Raw genomic sequence first — 19,189 nt, forward strand, 5'->3', positions numbered from 1 at the left:
AAATCAACTTATCAATAACAAAATAAATCCTTGACTTCTTTTTTCCAGCAAGAAAACAACGTAGTTTAGGAAGACAATCAAGATCTGTTGGAAACTGAATTTCAGAAGTTTGACAAACTGAGCGTTTAATAGATTGAACTAACTGATCAAGAAGACTGAAAGAAACTGATCTAAAATATGCAAACTATCGGTTGTTCATAACTGAAGATAAGTGCGCAGTTTCTCGAAAACAACTGACTGATCAGTTTGAACTGATCAGTTACTACTAACAAACTGAACTACACAAACAACTCACTGATCAGTTGGAATTGATCAGTTACTAGAATCAGTTGTAAGCTTATCAGCTGTATTCTATCCGCTGAAGGAATCAGTAAAGGAAAAAGACGTTCAACCAACAACTACACAAAAGCTGACTGCATCAAGTCGTGGGATAGCCACATGTCAGAAAAGTTGCAGTGTACGATTGTCAGAAGAATGTTGACGTGGAAAACAACGGATAGAAAGTTTTAAATCGGATTTAATATTACCGTTTGAGGCAAATCCTATAAATAGTAGAGAAGAGCAGCTGAGAAATACAACGCTCTGAATCTCAACTCCGAATCTGAATCAACCCGATTGATATACTGTTACTTTGCAAAAATCTTTGCAAACATCAAAACTCACTCTTATTGTATACATTCATAGCATTCAAGGCAATACTTTCGAGATTACAAGCACAAACTGTTATTGTTTTTATACTTGATCTTGAAGAGATCAGTTGTGCTAGATTATTTTAGTTGAGTTGAGTATTGTTAACTGTTTTGTAACTAAGAATTTCAGTTTGGCATTGTTAAGTCCATGACTCAAGTGGGTCTGTACAACTGTTTGTATCGAATCAAAGTCTTTTAGTGAATATCCCATCCTTGTGATAGAAGGGGTGAGGTAGGTGTGTTTGAAATCTCCGAATATCCATAAAAACTTGTGTCTTCTTATTTCAGTTTTTATTCTATCTATCAGTCAGTTTGTTTCCGCACTGTTATTGTTAACTGATTGTTATTGACTTACAAGATTCCCGAGTATCAGTTTATCACTAAACTGACTCACCAGTCGAAAAGGTTGTGAAAATTGAGAGTGTATATTCAACATCCCCCCTTCTAAACACTCTTCCACCCTTAACCGTTCCTATCAAGTGGTATCAGAGCAGTTGAATCTTGTTCCTGAATATTCCAATATACAAACTGATTACCATGTCTTCATTCAACAAAATTCCAATGTTCTATAGAGAAGATTTCGATGATTGGAAAATCGGAATGCAGGCTCATCTAGCTGCACATGACGATGACATGTGGTACATTATTACAGACGGACCCATGAAAATATTGAAGGCAAACTACTGCTGTTGCCATAACTGATGGGGCACCACATCACAATGAAAAACCCCGAGAGGAATGGACAGCTGAAGACAAGTGAAAAGCCACTTGTAAAACGTGGCTAAAGATATTTTGTACAAAACGCTGGATAAAGTCACTTTCAGCAAGATAAAAAGGTGCAAAATTGTCAAGGAAATATGGGAGAAACTGATTCAGCTCTGTGAAGACAATGAGCAAACCAAGGAGAATAAACTATCTGATGTTGTTCAAAAGTTCGACAATATCAAGATGAGGATTGGAGAATCCATGCATGAATTTGATGAAAGGATCAGCAACATAGTAAACGAACTGAAGAAAACTGTGGAACCTAAGAAAACTGATGAACCTCTTACTGATCCTAACTGGATAAATGCCTTGCAGGAAGAGCTAAATCAGTTTACTTATAAAAATGTTTGGAACTTAGTTCCAGGACCAGTTTCTAAAACCATCATAGGTACAAAGTGGGTATATAGAAACAAACTGAATGAAAATGGTTCAGTTGTGCGCAATAAAGCGAGGCTTGTAGCACAAGAATATAGGCAAGAAGAAGGAATATGTTACAATGAAACATATGCACCGGTTGCAAGACAGGAAGAAATCAGAATGTTCGTTGCTTATATCACATTCATGAACTTTAAAGTCTACCAGATGGACGTGAAGAGTGCATTTTTGAATGGTCAGTTGCAGGAAGAAGTATATGTTGAACAACCACCAGGTTTTGTTAATCACTATCTTCCTGATCATGTTTATCATTTGAACAAAGTCTTATATGATCTTAAACAAGCTCCAAGAACTTGGTATGAAACCCTTTCAAAATTCCTAACTGATCATGATTTTACTGTTGGATCAGTTGATAAGACTCTGTTCAAGTTTTTAAAGAATGATCACATTTTACTTGTGCAAATATATGTTGATGATACTATATTTGGGTCAACTAACCCCAAATTATGTGAGAAATTCGTCAAGTTAATGCAGGAAAAATTCAAGACGAGTATGATGGGTGAACTGATATTTTTCCTAGGTCTGAAAGTGAAGCAACTGGAAAGTGGTATTTTTATCAGTCAGACTAAATATACTAAAGAATTGGTTAAGAAATTTGGCATAGAAAAATGTTCAGCTGCAAGTATTCCCATGAGTTCATCAGTCAAACTATACAATGATCAAGGGGGAATATCAGTTGAAACGACACTGTACACATATTTAATAGGTTCATTATTGTACCTAACTGCTAGTCGTCCTGATATTGTATTTGTTTTTGCATGTGTGCTAGATTTCAGGCAGATCCTAAGCAATCGCACTTTTCAGATGCCAAACGTATTTTAAAATAACTTAAATGCACACAAAATGTGGGCTTATGGTATGCTAAGGATTATTCTTTCAATTTAGTTGGATATTCAGATGCAGATTATGCAGGATATAAGCTAGATCGTAAGAGCACTAGTGGATCATGTCAGTTTCTAGGAAACAGACTGATATCATGGTTCAGCAAGAAGCTAACATCCATAGCAACTTCCAAAACTGAAACAGAATATCTTGCTGCTGGAAGCTGCTGTGCACAACTAATATGGATTCAGCAACAACTGAAGGACTATGGAGTCATTGCAAAAGAATCACCAATATTTTGTGATAATACAAGCACGATTGCAATTACATACAATCCAGTTCTTCACTCCAGGACCAAGCATATTGATGTTAGGCATCACTTCAGAGCAATAAGGCTTGAATACATATCAACTGAACAACAAGCAGCTTACATCTTCATCAAACCGCTACCTGAGACTAAGTTTTATCACTTTCGTAATATTCTTGGTTTAATTGATTTTTCTTAATTATATCAATGATATTGTTGTTTTGTCAGTTGTTGTTAATTTTTATACAATTAGTCAAATATCAGTTGTTAACTTTTCAGTTAGTCTTTATTAGTTAGTTATTTATTTGTCAACTGATATCAGTTCCTATGCAGATAAGGAAAGAACATTGAATGGAAACGTAGAACTCGATAAATCAGACTACGTATAAGCCATGCATAATTACTAGTATTTAAATCAAAAATGATTTCTTTTATATTTAAGGCATTTTAAAATATGTTAAGTCATGATCATTTATTTTAAATAGTAGAAGTTTAGTGTTATCTTTTCGGTTAAATACGCGAGGCTGAACTAGAGTTGGAGTATTGAGATAAATTTTAATAATAAGAAAATATTCCTAGACTTAATTTAAGATAAAGAATAATTTATTTTAATGTAAAAGAAGTTTAAGGATTTATTTAATTAATTGGAGTTAAGTAGTAAATAAGTTCTTTTATGTCCAATAATTAATTAAAAGCCTAAATTAAAAATTGTAATCAATTGGAATAAATTAATCTAGGCCTATTCTATTTATGAAATTGTAACTTAACATGTTAGTAAATTTATTTTAAGAATTAGCCATGCATGCAAGGAAAATACTATTCAAAATTAATTTAATTATTTCACTAAAATACATAATTAGTGTTTAAAACTTTATGGAGATAAAATTCAATAATTAAGCAATATTTCTCCCCCATTATCAAGCAATTTTCGGCCAACACCTTAAAGATTTAATTAAGTTTGACAACTCACCTATTTTTTATTCATTTCCTTATCCTTTCTTGGTAGATACTTCCCTCACTTTTAATCACCAAAAATTAATAATTAAGCAATATTTCTACCATATTTTGATAGCAAGAAATCGGCCATCATCCCATTAAATCCCCTTCAAATCAAATAATATCAAACCTCATTTCCTTATCTCTCAAACTCAAGGATAGAAAGATTTTTATCTTGCCATTCAGTCGCCATTTAATTGATAACCTTCCCATTCATTTCCTAGCCCACCATTTCTTCGAAAATTTCAGAAGAAAACCTTCAGAAAAATCGTGACTTGCAAGATAGAAATAAGAGAGAAAAGTAGAAAAGAAAAGGAACTCCGTTTTCGCCGTGCCGTGTTCGTCGTATCATTTGTTTTCTTTTGTAAACAAATTTCCAGGCATGTATATCTTGTTCTTTTCTCTTCAATCAAGCCATATAAATATTTTAAAACACAATATGTTCATGATCCATGGAGCAAAAACCGAAATTTGATAGCAAGCTTTGTAAAAATTCTGCACAGATTTTCTCGGCCATCTTCATGCTTCACGGTTTCTGTGTTGTTTTTGTGATTGCAGGGGATGGCTCGGTTCCAGGTGCGTAAGGCTGCATCTAGACATGATATAGGGTGTGTTAGGAAGGGTTTGGTCCATTGGTTTAAGTCATTCACCCCAACAACACGAATTTGACAGCAACTCTCCATAGTTGCAATTTTTGAGTCGCGACTTTCTTGTTGGTTGCCTAAGGTGAGAGTTTGGATCATGGTTGGCCCAGGGCCTGTAACCATGGTTTGAACCCTGTCTTAGCATGCCTAGGACGTGACCAAGTGACCTTTCAATGGCTTGGCTCATGGTTCCATCGATATTTTTCAACAACACAACACATGTCCCTCGGTTTCATTTTTTTTGTTTTGGGTGAGTGAGTTTTCGATTTTTAGGGTGTTGTGTGGATCTTGGTTGGCTTTTAGCCCTTAGCCATGGTTCACACAATACCTCACGATGTCTAGATAAAGCAATGGTTGATCATATGGCCACTGGAATGAAAATGACAGCAAGTAAAGATTTACACCCCACGCGTGCAGCAAGGTTCTCGGGTGGGAGTGTCGCGTTGTCTTAGGTGTTTGCTTGGAGTTTGGTTGCCCTAGGGCCCTTAGCCATGGTTCAAGCCACACCTTAGGATGTTGGGAAGAGGCTCTGGTTGGTGGTTCAAGACCCAATGGCAAATAGCCTCGTAAACGAAGCGATGCAAGCACAAGTGCTGCTACTGTAATTGGACAGCAGCTTGGGTTCGGTTCAGGAGGCTGGTGCGAATTCTAGGTTGGATTTTAGCCTATGGCCTTGAACTGTACAGTAACTCAACAAGTTAGGAAGGTCATATTTTTGGCCGTTCGTGATTTGGTTAAGTTTATAGGTCGTACGAGAATTTACGGTGCAATGTGCCAAAGTGACTCTCGAAAGAGCGTTTCACGATTTTAACCTCCATTCACTATTTTCATGTATTACAGCCCTATGGTTATGTTTTCCAGTATTTTAGGAGTATTTTAATCATGGCTAAACGATATTTCAATGTTGGTTCAGGTTGGTACGAAGCCATGGTTGAATGCTAAGTTTGTTGGGCGTAATTGTCTCGTTTCTAGTTCGATTATGAAGTGTTGGTCAAGTTAAGCTTATTTGCATGTTCTCATGTTAGAATTAGGTCGCTGCGAGCTTGGGAACGATCAAACTCATTCGGTAAAACAGGGTTATAATTATATCACGTGCATAAAATATAAAATGTTTATTTTTGAAATACATGCGATATGTCTTGTGGCCACCTTACGCCTATGGGATTGCTTCACCCGGTGACCTACAACCGGTTTACGATTATGTATGGGTACGGATATCTAGTCCAGGGCTGTGATGATCTCTACCGCCCAGTATACTGTGGTTTAGTCTGATCAGACGTGCATGTTATGTTATGTTATGGGCCACTTGCGTAGAAACATTATCTCTACCAAAAATTACGATATGATATATTATGACAGAGCTCTATCGAGCAAGCTTTTACGTATGATTTTCAGATATGCACGTATTTATAATTACTCATGACATGATTTCCTCCTTACGCTTTACGGTACGATATTTTTACGTCACACGAAATTTTATGATATATTTTACTTGTTATTCACGATATATGCATGCTGAGTCTTTAGACTCACTAGACTTGATTGTTGTAGGTATTGATGATGTCGAGACTGAGGGCGGGGACCAGCGAGCTAGCTTGGGTCGGCAGTAGTAGGAACCCGAGGACCTCATTTTTATCATTTACTATTTATGCTCAAACTCAGTTTTTACTTGACGTTTAAAGCATGAAATATTTTAACAGCATGTTTTCATGAAATATTTTATGTCAAGATTATGATTATGCATTATTTATTTTAAATTTAAAGAAATAATGGAATTATGCATGTTGGTTACGTATGGGTTATATGTATGGAACAGTATGCCTCCTAGACGCATTCCTGAGCGCATGAGAGACGATGATCATCGTCATGAGGACGGTGAGGATCATAGGCAGGAGAGAGATTTACCACCACCCCTCCACCGGACATGAACGCCCAGATGCTAACCGGAATGACGCAGTTCTTCACGCAGTTTGCGGGGAACAATGCTGTGGTAGCCAGGCAGACGGGGCCTGAGGCTACCTATGAGCGGTTCATGAATACGAGACCGAAGGAGTTCTCAGGGATGACAGATCCTATGATTGCCGAGGGCTGGATTAAGTCCCTCGAGGTTATTTTCGAGTTCATGGAGCTTGGAGACGAGGATAGGGTCCGTTGTGCGACCTATCTGTTTGGAGGAGACGCTCGCTTGTGGTGGGAAGAAGCATCCGTAGCCTTGAATTTGGCTACTCTGAGCTGGACACGATTTACAGAGATATTTTACTCTAAATATTTTACTGACGAGGTGTGTTCCAGGTTGACCAGGGAGTTCATGACCCTGAGGCAGGGAGACATGACTGTTACGGAGTTCATCCGTAAGTTTGAGAGGGGTTGCCATTTTGTACCCCTGATTGCAAATGATGCTGGAGCCAAGTTGAGGCAGTTTATGGATGGTCTGCGACCGATATTGTGCCGTGATGTTAGGGTGGTTGGCCCTACTACATACGATGTCGCTATCTCCAGAGCCCTAGCTGCAGAGCAGGATCTGAATGATATTGAGAGAGACCGCCAGGGCAAGCGACCAGTCCAAGCACCACACCGCCCTCCCCATTAGCAGCATCAGAGTAAGAGGCCTTTCCACGGCCCATCCGAGAATAGAGGACAGTAGCAGTAGGGACGTGTAGTCCCGAGGGCCACGGATTATCCTAGCCTGTGCTAAGTGCACACGCCGTCACGCTGGAGCTTGTATGTATGGCTCAGGGAAGTGCTACAAGTGTGGTAGTCCCGACCACCTACTGAAGAATTGCCCTCAGGGGAGTCTGCCTACCCAAGGCAGAGTTTTTGCCCTTCATGCAGCGGAGACGAACCCGGAGACTATGCTCTTGACAGGTATCTTAGAGCTTTAAGTTTATATTTGAAAGTTATTGTTTCGAGGGTTTGGGTTAAGATTTTGAATATAGAATTGATGATAGGATTGCATGTTCTAATCAGTGTTACTTTCGGGAATTTAGGTTAGAAGAACTTTGACCTTCGCATGTCTATAAGTTAGTTCTTGTAATTTTTGGGTTCAGCTTGATGTTCCAATCTTTCAGGGAGAATTTTTATAGCTGGTTCAGCTACGAATGCCTTGATAGATTCAGGGGCTACTCATTCGTTCATTTCGGAGACCTTTGCGAATTTTCTCCAGATCAAGACCATTGGGCTAGATGTAGCGTATTCGGTAGTGTTGCCCTCTGGAGAGGAGCTAGCCGCTACTAATGTGATCCGAGACATAGACCTCGAGCTTCATGGTAATCTTGTTTATGCGGATTTTATTGTATTGCCGATGCCAGAGTTTGACATCATTCTGGGTATGGACTGGCTACTAAGGAACAGAGTTTAGATTGACTTTCAACGGAGATCTGTTCTAGTCCAACCTATGGGGAGAGAGCAGTTCTTATTCGAACTAGACAGGTACTTTCCTTTACCGCGTATTATATCTTGTGTCCAGGCTCGGAAGCTCATGCATAGAGGGTGTCGAGCATTTTTAGCGACTTTCGTATTTGTTCCCGAGACACCCAGTCAGTCGGCCTCCGATGTCCCAATTGTTAGGGACTTTCTAGACGTGTTTCCTGATGACGTCTTTGGTATGCCACCTGCGCGGGAAGTGGAGTTTTCTATTGATCTTATGCCAGGCACGTCACCGATATCAAAAGCACAGTACCGATTACCACCGACAGAGATGACATAACTCAAGAAGCAGATTTAGGAACTTCTTGACAAGGAGTTCATTCGCCCGAGCTTTTCACCATGGGGCGCGCCAGTTTTATTTGTGAAGAAAAAGGATGGTTCGATGAGGCTATGCATTGATTACCGGGAGTTGAACAGAGTAACAGTGAAGAACAAATACCCACTTCCGAGGATAGAAGATTTATTTGACAAGTTGCAGGGAGCCTCAGTATTCTCAAAGATTGATCTGCGTTCTGGTTATCACCAGTTGAGGGTGAAAGATGCCGATGTTCTCAAGACTGCTTTTAGGACTCGTTATGGCCACTTCGAGTTCCTTGTGATGCCTTTCGGTTTGACGAATGCGCCAGCGATCTTCATGGATCTCATGAATTGCATATTTCAGCCGTATCTTGATCAGTTCATGATAGTATTCATAGACGACATCCTCGTCTACTCAAAGAATCATGAGGAGCACAGCAGACATCTGACCGCAGTATTGCAGACCTTGCAAAAGCACAAGCTATTCGCGAAGTTCAGTAAGTGTGAGTTCTGGTTAGAGAAGGTGGCGTTCTTAGGCCACATTGTTTCTAGCAGCGGTATTGAGTTAGACCCAGCAAAAGTTGCAGCAGTCAGAGATTGGGTTGTGCCGCAGAATGCATCAGAGATCCGTAGTTTCCTTGGGCTAGCAGGATATTATCGGAAGTTTATTCAGGGATTCTCCTCTATTGCAGTTCCACTCACATCGTTGACAAAGAAGAATGCGAAATTTGTGTGGAGCGAGGAGTTTCAGAGGAGCTTCGATAGATTGAAGCAAGCTCTTATCTCAGCACCAGTATTAGCCATACCGTCAGGGCCCGGAGACTTTTTTTTGTATACCGATGCTTCGAAGCTCGGTTTAGGCGCAGTGTTGATGCAGCATGGGAAGGTGATAGCGTATGCTTCTCGTCAGTTGAAAATCCATGAGAAGAATTACCCTACCCACGATGTAGAGTTGGCAGCTGTAGTATTTGCCTTGAAGATTTGGAGGCATTATTTGTACGGAGAAAAGTGCCAGATCTTTACCGACCATAAGAGCCTCAAGCACTTCTTTACGCAGAAAGAGCTGAATATGCGTCAGAGGCGTTGGTTGGAGCTAGTGAAGGACTATGACTGTGACATTAGCTACCACCCGGGCAAAGCTAATGTAGTTGCGGATGCACCGAGCAGGAAAGTCGCAATGATGGCTCATTTGGCGATTTCGAGACCCCTTCAGTTTGAGATGCAGAGGTATGATCTAGAGACATATCCTCGAGTTAGAGTTCCATGTCTATCTACTTTGACGATTCAGTCTTCTATTCTAGACCATATTCGCAGTGGACAGTCAGCAGATGAGCAGCTGGCGATGTGGAGGCTGAGAGATGAGGCCAAGGACAGTATTTTGTATACAGTTAGCGACAGCATTGTGAGATATCGAGACAGAATGTGGGTTCCTAGCAGTGATTCTATTCGAGCAGATATTTTATCCGAGGCCCACATGTCGCCATACTCTATTCATCCTGGGAGTACGAAGATGTACAAAGATCAGCAGTTGTTGTATTGGTTGCCCGAGATGAAGAAGGATATCAGACGTTATGTATCCGAGTGTCTGACAAGTCAGCTAGTGAAAGCGGAGCATCAGAGACCAGCAGGTATGCTCAAGTCTATCCCTATTCCCGAGTGGAAGTGGGAGAATGTTACCATGGACTTCGTTGTCGGTCTGCCGAAGTCAGTCAGAGGATCAAATGCTATCTGGGTGATTGTTGACCGCCTTACCAAATCAGCGCATTTCTTGCCTATTAAGACGACTTTCACCATGATTCAGTATGCAGAGTAGTATATCCAAGAGATAGTCAGACTTCATGGTATTCCCGTTTCTATAGTGTCTGATCGAGATCCTAGATTCACCTCCTCATTTTGGAAGAGTTTGCATTCGGCTATGGGTACGAAGTTGTTGTTTAGCACAGCTTTCCACCCACAGACAGATGGGCAGTCAGAGAGAGTTATCCAGATTTTGGAGGATCTTCTCCGTGCATGTGTCATAGATTTCTCAGGGAGTTGGGAGTCGAAGTTGCCATTGGTAGAGTTCACCTATAACAACAGTTTTCAGTCGTCTATAGGTATGGCTCCGTATGAAGCACTGTATGGTCGTAAGTGCAGATCGCCTATTCATTAGGATGAACTAGGTGAGAGGTCAGAATTGGGTCCGGAGATCATTCAGCAGACCGCCGATGTAGTAGTCAAGATCCGTGATAGGTTGAGGACTGCTCAGAGTCGACAGAAGAGTTATGCGGATCAGAGGAGGAGAGATCTAGAGTTTGCCGTTGGCGACCATGTTTTTGTGACGATAGCACCTATGAAAGGTGTCATACGGTTCGAGAAGAAAGGAAAGATTAGTTCGAGATTCATCAGACCATTTGAGATCCTCGACAGGGTTGGGATGTTAGCTTATCGTGTTGCTCTTCCGCCGAATCTTGCCGGAGTACACAATGTGTTCCACGTCTCTATGCCGAGGAAGTATATGGCGAATCCTTCGCATGTCTTGAACTTCAAACCGTTGCAGCTCACTCCGAACCTGTCCTGAAGAAAGACCAGTGCAAATCTTAGACAGACAGGAGAAGAGGCTTAGGAACAAACTGGTGAAGTTAGTGAAAGTCAAATGGCTTAATCATTCGGAGGAGGAAGCTATGTGGGAATCTGAGCCTGAGATGAAGAGTCGTTACCCCGAGTTATTCGGTAAGTTTTAATTTCGAGGACGAAATTTATTTTAAGGGGGGAAGACTTGTAGAACCCGATAAATCAGACTACGTATAAGCCATGCATAATTACTAGTATTTAAATCGAAAATGATTTCTTTTATATTTAAGGCATTTTAAAATTTGTTAAGTCATGATCATTTATTTTAAATCGTAGAAGTTTAGTGTTATCTTTTTAGTTAAATACTCGAGGCCGGATTGGAGTTGGAGTATTGAGATAAATTTTGATAATAAGAAAATATTCCTAGACTTAATTTAAGATAAAGAATAATTTATTTTAATGTAAAAGAAGTTTAAGGATTTATTTAATTAATTGGAGTTAAGTAGTAAATAAGTTAATTTATGTCAAATAATTAATTAAAAGCCTAAATTAAAATGTGTAACCAATTGGAATAAATTAATCTAGGCCTATTCTATTTAAGAAATTGTAACTTAACATGTTAGTAAATTTATTTTAAGAATTAGCAATGCATGCAAGGAAAATACTATCCAAAATTAATTTAATTATTTCACTAAAATACATAATTAGTTTTTAAAACTTTATGGAGATAAAATTCAATAATTAAGCAATATTTATCCTCCATTATCAAGCAATTTTCGGCCAACACCTTAAAGATTTAATTAAGTTTGACAACTCACCATTTTCGATTCATTTCCTTATCCTTTCTTGGTAGATAATTCCCTTACTTTTAATCACCAAAAAATTAATAATTAAGCAATATTTCTACCATATTTTGATAGCAAGAAATCGGCCATCATCCCATTAAATCCCCTTCAAATTAAATAATATCACACATCATTTCCTTATCTCTCAAACTCAAGGATAGAAAGATTTTTTATCTTGCCATTCAATCCCCATTTAATTGATTACATTCCCATTCATTTCCTATCCTTCCCTCTCCACCATTTCTTCAAAAATTTCAGAAGAAAACCTTCAGAAAAATCGTGACTTGCAAGAGAGAAATAAGAGAGAAAAGTAGAAAAGAAAAGGAATTCCGTTTCCGCCGTGCCGTGTTCGTCGTATCATTTGTTTTCTTTTGTAAACAAATTTCCAGACATGTATATCTTGTTCTTTTCTCTTCAATCAAGCCATATAAATATTTTAAAACACAATATGTTCATGATCCATGGAGCAAAAACCGAAATTTGACAGCAAGCTTTGTAAAAATTCTGCACAGATTTTCTCGGCCATCTTCATGCTTCACGGTTTCTGTGTTGTTTTTGTGATTGCAGGGGTTGGCTCGGTTCCAGGCGCTCAAGGCTGCATCTAGACACGATATAGGGTGTGTTAGGAAGGGGTTGATCCATTGGTTTAACTCCATTCACCCCAGCAACACGAATTTGACAGCAACTCTCCGTAATTGCAATTTTTAAGTCTCGATTTTCTTGTTGGTTGCCTAAGGTGAGAGTTTGGATCATGGTTGGCCCAAGGCCTGTAACCATGGTTTGAACCCTCCCTTAGCATTCCTAGGACGTGACCAAGCAACCTTTCAATGGCTTGGCTCACGGTTCCATCGATATTTTTCAACAACACAACACATGTCCCTCGGTTTCATTTTTTTTGTTTTGGGTGAGTGAGTTTTCGATTTTTAGGGTGTTGTGTGGATCTTGGTTAGCTTTTAGCCCTTTTCCATGGTTCACACAATACCTCATGATATCTAGATCAAGCCATGGTTGATCATATGGCCACTGGAATGAAAATGACAGCAAGTAAAGCTTTACACCCCACCCGTGCAGCAAGGTTCTCGGGTGGGAGTGTCGCGTTGTCTTAGGTGTTTGCTTGGATTATGATTGGCATAGGGCCCTTAGACATGGTTCAAGCCACTCCTTAGGATGTTGGGAAGAGGCTTTGGTTGGTGGTTCAAGCCCCAATGGCCAATAGCCTCGTAAACGAAGCGATGCAAGCACAAGTGATGCTACTGTAATTGGACAGCAGCTTGGGTTTGGTTCAGGAGGCTGGTGCGAATTCTAGGTTGGCTTTTAGCCTATGGCCTTGAACTGTACAGTAACTCAACAAGTTAGAAAGGTCATGTTTTTGGCCGTTCGTGATTTGGTTAAGTTTATAGGTCGTACGAGAATTTACGGTGCAATGTGCCAAAGTGACTCTCGAAAGAGCGTTTCACGATTTTAACCTCCATTCACTATTTTCATGTATTACAGCCCTATGGTTATGTTTTCCAGTATTTTAGGAGTATTTTAATCATGGCTAAACGATAGTTCAATGTTGTTTCGGATTGGTACGAAGCCATGGTTGAATGCTAAGTTTGTTGGGCGTAATTGTCTCGTTTCTAGTTCGATTATGAAGTGTTGGTCAAGTTAAGCTTATTTGCATGTTCTCATGTTAGAATTAGGTCGCAGAGAGCCTGAGAAGGATCCAACTCATTCGGTAAAACAGGGTTATAATTATATTACGTGCATAAAATATAAAATGTTTATTTTTGAGATACATGCGATATGTCTTGTGGCCACCTTACGCTTATGGGATTGCTTCACCCGGTGACCTACAACCGGTTTACGATTATGTATGGGTACGGATATCCAGTCTAAGGGCTGTGATGATCTCTACCGCCCAGTATACTGTGGTTTAGTCTAATCAGACGTGCATGTTATGTTATGTTATGGGCCACTTGCGTAGAAACATTATCTCTACCAAAAATTATGATATGATATGTTATGACAGAGCTCTATCGAGCAAGCTTTTATATATGATTTTCAGATATGCACGTATTTATAATTACTAATGACATGATTTCCCCCTTACGCTTTACGATACGATATTTTTACGTTACACGAAATTTTATGATATATTTTACTTGTTATTCATGATATATGCATGCTGAGTCTTTAGACTCACTAGACTTGATTGTTGTAGGTACTGATGAGGTCGAGACCGAGGGCGGGGACCAGTGAGCTAGCTTGGGTCGGCAGTAGTAGGAACCCGAGGACCTCATTTTTATCATTTACTATTTATGCTCAAACTCAGTTTTTACTTTGACGAATTATTTTTAAGTTGTGGTTTGAAAACAATATTTGCTTCCGCTGTTACATTAAACATTAAATCTTTTTATCAGTTTATTTTATTAATGAGGCATGTTATTTATTTTAAAAGAAAATTTTTAAATAATTCCGCAAATTTTCAAATACGAAATACGGGCCTCTACAGGAAACATCTAATTTATTGATAAAATCTTTCACATATTACATGATTCAGTTCTCTTTCTACGGCATCTTACCAAGAGAACATCCAATCTGACAATGCTTTACAGGAAATTCTTCGGTAGTCTTCCGAGAAGATAATTTTCTCCAGTGATCTTGACTCCTGCTTTAGCATCAACTCCAACATATCTTCATCAATAGAGAGATCTGCAATGTGGATCACACTGATACGTTTCTTATACTTTATCTCGGTTGCCCTCAGTTTATCAGTAGGAACCAAGCCATCTTGCTGAATAGCCTGGAGGTCTGTAACTTTAGTCCAAGTGGACATGACCTTCTCAAGGACTTAAGTCTCCATTGCTTTCTTCTGTCTCTCAACACGGCGAAGTGTTGCTGGAGAAGGTGGGTTGTTGGAACTGCTTCCTCTATCCATTCGTGTTTTATTGTCGTTGTTATCATCTAATGACAGTGATATTATTTATAGACAGTTCTTAAAGAGAAATGTAAAATGGTGTGCCATCTGATTAAGCTAAGGAGATGGATAGTCAGTGCCATTTCTTCTTGAGTAATTTTGAAGAATCTTACGTTTAATGACAAAAAATCAACTAAGTAGCGGGGACTTAGCTAGGGTTTTCAAACAGCGGGCTTAAGCTTAGCTAGGGTTTCAATACAAAATAAAAATTATATGAAAACTAGATCCTTCTTCACATAGTCATAAATCTGAAAGTTTGAACTTTAATTACAAAATAAATGAAAATGAGTATGCATAAACAAAAAGGTACAGTTTATGCCAAAAAAGAAGTAAATTAAATAAACACTAAATTAATTGCAATTTTTTATTTCTCAAAAGATCAAACCTGTAATAATTATGTATACACTCTAAATCAATATCATGAACAATCTTTCTCAATATACAAAACCATTGTGTTTAAAAATTCTTGCTCAATTTTGTCGAAGTGGTTTCTTAAGAAGTTTCATCCACGAAAAAGTTAGCTATGTTGTGCAATAGAAACGAGAAGAGTCAAGATCAAACAAATCAACCTATCAATAACAAAATAAATCATTGAATTCATTTTTCAGCAAGAAAACAACATAGTTTAGGAAGACAATCAAGATATTTAACTCGTTGACTCCTCAAATACATCAAACTTTTAATTATCCAATTGATGCTTCAAATGTTTCATGTCATCTTTGGAATATAATTTCTGAGAATAAATTGTTAGAGTGTCCAGTAAGTCAACTTGTGGCTTGAACTTTTATTGACTCTAATTTTAAACAATCTTTATTTTAATAATATTTTACGATTTTATTCAATTATGACATTATAATTTATCTGTATACCCATACAAGTTGTATAGTTAAAGTTCTTGAATATACAAAAGGTACCATGAGGTTTACCTCTCAACATAAGACTATGAAATTCATTAGGAAGTGCATCGTATATTTTAAACAGGTTCTAGTAGAATTAGCCGCCTAAATAAGAATAAAAATCGCTGGAGCTTGAGACTAGCATCTGTGATGTAAATGTCATGTTTCATTGACAAGGGCATAAAAATGTCCATGCATACAGATGGATGATCATATGATGATTCACTGAACAACCTTCCCTCGGATTGTCCAAGTGGTTCTCACTTATCGAGTGAAATAGTCTGTGATTATGGTTGTACACCATTAGTCCTTTGACTGGGGACAATGTATGGGCTATACATACTAGCATGACGTTGATCTGTTTACCGACACTATTGAGGATCATCAGGTGGCAAGGTTGGGTGTAGTTTCAAAATACATAGGAGCAAATGTATTGTAGTCGATGATTCTCGTTTGGCTATGGGTGAAGGTATCCTATGTGATCTGATGAGTTAATAGTGCAAGGAGTCTCAAAACAATAAATGTGCTTTAGAGAAAGGTGTTTTCCCAGTTGCACATACCATTCACCATTAGTACTCAAAGATAAATCACATTGTTATCGAATTCATATGCAACTCTCGATACACCAATAGTTATAGATTCGAGCGGGATATATGGGTTGAAGGGACAGTACTGTATGCTAACCATGACTTAAGGTTCTTGCATGGACTATCAGTGATGCCTAGGGGATCGTGGGGTGATGCTACTAGACGCTCTTACCATGATCCTATGGGTTCAATCGAAAATGAGTCCTGACATTCTTGATCAAGGAGTTGATGAAAAAAATGAGGCTAACTAGAGTAAGCCCGAATAAGAATAAATGTTATTCTGAATCACTTGGAGATGTAAACCCACGGCTAGCTGTATCCCTGAACTATTAAGGGTCACACAAGTATTGAACTATGTGTTCTCGTTGAGCAAGTCAAAATTCAAAGAGTTGAATTTGGCGACTTATAGTGTAAGGTCTAGGAAATTCAAACTACATGACCTGACTGCATGAAATCCGTGGTTTTTACTAAAATATGTGTTTAATTATTTTTATGCATTAAATGCATGATTATTGCATGAATATGTGGTTTATTGGATGTTTTTATTAAAGTTTCATGCATAAGGGTTTTTAGCAGTTTCTCACGCTCGAACGAAGAGCGGAGATCGGGATAATTATGAAAATATATTTTTAATAAATAATAATTTTAAATTATTTAATCGTAACGTTCAAAAAGCCAACCCACGTAAACCACATACATGCAAATGATTTAAATTGCTTAATTTATTTAATTGATTTTAAATACTTACTTGACGTTTATTGTATGATTAAAGGTTTAATTGCATGATTTTATGAAAATTGTAGATTTTACCCGAATAGTCGATAACATGCTGAGGAAAAGAGACCGGGGACGACCAAGATAAAATAATATTTTCAAAGCTTATTAATATGATTAAATTTTTCTAAAAATGGTAGAGTTTGAATTATTTTACGAGACGAGTTTGACTTTATCGAGGTAGCCGGTTTTTGGCAACAAGAGACTTTTAAAATGTCAAAATTATTATTTTTGAAAACGAATTTTTATAAAATTTTATTTTACAATTAAATAGATATTATTGGGCCTAATTTACTTAGTATTAGAAGGTCCAATTATCCCTAAACAAAAAGTCCAAAAAACTTAATTCATTATGCATGCAATTTTCGGTAGGGTTCTAGCACTCCATAGCATGAGCAATTTCACACACTTCACAGACACAAAATTTGAAAATTTCAAAGCAAAAATCCAAGGTCTTTCATCGTCGCCAACAGTCAAATATTCGAGCGTTTTAAACTTAAAGGCACGTTTCTAAATTTTTTGACCCATCATTCAAATCATATTATGCTTGTTTTATTTATTTTTGCATGAAAAATATTTATGCATGATTCGTTTAACGATAAAACAAATATTTTCAAAGTTTTGATGATTTTACGCTTATTGGAAAGACGTTATGATTCCTAAGAACACGCTGCAAATAAGAGGTGTTTAAGAGATGGGAAAAGAGTCGTTAGGGGACAAAATACATGCTGGAACCGAGCTTGGCAAAGGATACAACCAACCAAGGGTTTTCTAGGGCTTCTTGAGGGAGGAAGGCTATGGCTTGGTGCATGGCAGCGTGCTGCTGGGCCAGGCCTTGAGCAAGGGCCTGCTCTGGATGTGTCTCAGAGTTGGGAAGAGTTCTAGCAAGGCTAGGATGCTAGAGCAGCCAGTAGGGAAGAGTCCTTCACCCCAAGGACTCTTCCCATGCACGCATAGGTAAGAATCAGAGGGAACAGTTCGTGGCTCGGTTGGGGTGGTCTAGGCTAGTCCAACAAGGTCTAGGGAGGATGTCATGGGGTCAGGGCTCGGGCTGGGGCAGCTTGGTCCATGATGGCTCGATGATAGTGGGAGAGAACTCGCGTGGATAGTAGTCAAGATCCGTGATAGGTTGAGGACTGCTCAGAGTCGACAGAAGAGTTATGCGGATCAGAGGAGGAGAGATCTAGAGTTTGCCGTTGGCGACCATGTTTTTGTGACGATAGCACCTATGAAAGGTGTCATACGGTTCGAGAAGAAAGGAAAGATTAGTTCGAGATTCATCAGACCATTTGAGATCCTCGACAGGGTTGGGATGTTAGCTTATCGTGTTGCTCTTCCGCCGAATCTTGCCGGAGTACACAATGTGTTCCACGTCTCTATGCCGAGGAAGTATATGGCGAATCCTTCGCATGTCTTGAACTTCAAACCGTTGCAGCTCACTCCGAACCTGTCCTGAAGAAAGACCAGTGCAAATCTTAGACAGACAGGAGAAGAGGCTTAGGAACAAACTGGTGAAGTTAGTGAAAGTCAAATGGCTTAATCATTCGGAGGAGGAAGCTATGTGGGAATCTGAGCCTGAGATGAAGAGTCGTTACCCCGAGTTATTCGGTAAGTTTTAATTTCGAGGACGAAATTTATTTTAAGGGGGGAAGACTTGTAGAACCCGATAAATCAGACTACGTATAAGCCATGCATAATTACTAGTATTTAAATCGAAAATGATTTCTTTTATATTTAAGGCATTTTAAAATTTGTTAAGTCATGATCATTTATTTTAAATCGTAGAAGTTTAGTGTTATCTTTTTAGTTAAATACTCGAGGCCGGACTGGAGTTGGAGTATTGAGATAAATTTTGATAATAAGAAAATATTCCTAGACTTAATTTAAGATAAAGAATAATTTATTTTAATGTAAAAGAAGTTTAAGGATTTATTTAATTAATTGGAGTTAAGTAGTAAATAAGTTAATTTATGTCAAATAATTAATTAAAAGCCTAAATTAAAATATGTAACCAATTGGAATAAATTAATCTAGGCCTATTCTATTTAAGAAATTGTAACTTAACATGTTAGTAAATTTATTTTAAGAATTAGCAATGCATGCAAGGAAAATACTATCCAAAATTAATTTAATTATTTCACTAAAATACATAATTAGTTTTTAAAACTTTATGGAGATAAAATTCAATAAT

Source organism: Primulina tabacum, chromosome 3 (genome assembly GCF_025594145.1).
Source record: "Primulina tabacum isolate GXHZ01 chromosome 3, ASM2559414v2, whole genome shotgun sequence".
Lineage (NCBI taxonomy): Eukaryota > Viridiplantae > Streptophyta > Magnoliopsida > Lamiales > Gesneriaceae > Primulina > Primulina tabacum.